Here is an 891-nt window from a genome sequence, read left to right as displayed (position 1 = left end):
TTACAGAAGGGAAAATGGAGGCAGCAGAGACAGAAATGCCCCCCAGGGCTCCCAGTTCAATGCTGGAACGTGCAGTTTCCCAAAAGCAAAAGCTCCCGGTACTTGAGCAGCAGGAGTAAGGCCCACGTCCTCAAAGGTATGTCAGTGCCTCCCACCGGCTCTACCTCCGTGCGTTCCCAGGGGCTGCAGGACCGTAGGCACTGACTGCCATACCGGTAAAAGGATAAGACCACACTCGGCTAGCCTTGCTGCATGTCTTCTCCTTCTCCATCCCCTCCCCCTGGAGGGACTGCCTTGGCGTCTTGCCGACAGCAGACCTGAACAACCAGAAACATGTACGCTCAGCCGTCCCATCCATCACCCAAGAGCCCCCCACGTAGCACTTCCAGCCCTCCAGCTGGAAGTCCAGGACTCCAGGGCCAGGTTTTCTCAAGATCCCTCTTTTTTTTCCTACATACCAGGGTTACTCATCAGGACGCTGAGAGCATGCATGTGCTGTGCACTGGGACGCAGACACCTATAGCTATTTGGGTAGTGGGTGCAAAACAGAGCCAGGAAGAAGGATATACCCAGTTTGGGGTTCCCGGCTGGAAGCCAAAAATATTCCTAAATCTCTTTCCTATTTTTGCTCAGGGCTGCAGCTGTTCCACAGACAGACATCTCCCGTTCGTATCGCGGGCGCAGACATCTCCCCCCCACACGGCAATTTCAGCTATGCGCATGAAATCCAAATGTCTCCCCTCGTCATTCTTGACTAACCCTCGAGCGGTCTCTCTGCCGGGCCCTCGGAGCTGGGTGGCCCGAGACTCAGAGGCAAGTATCATCACAAACACTCACCCTGGGGACAGGGGCTTCTTCCCTAGCGAGCCCTTTGGACCAAAAGCTTCCATA

Source organism: Alligator sinensis, unplaced genomic scaffold (genome assembly GCF_000455745.1).
Source record: "Alligator sinensis unplaced genomic scaffold, ASM45574v1 scaffold628_2, whole genome shotgun sequence".
NCBI lineage: Eukaryota > Metazoa > Chordata > Crocodylia > Alligatoridae > Alligator > Alligator sinensis.
Note: the sequence above shows the minus strand (reverse complement) of the source record.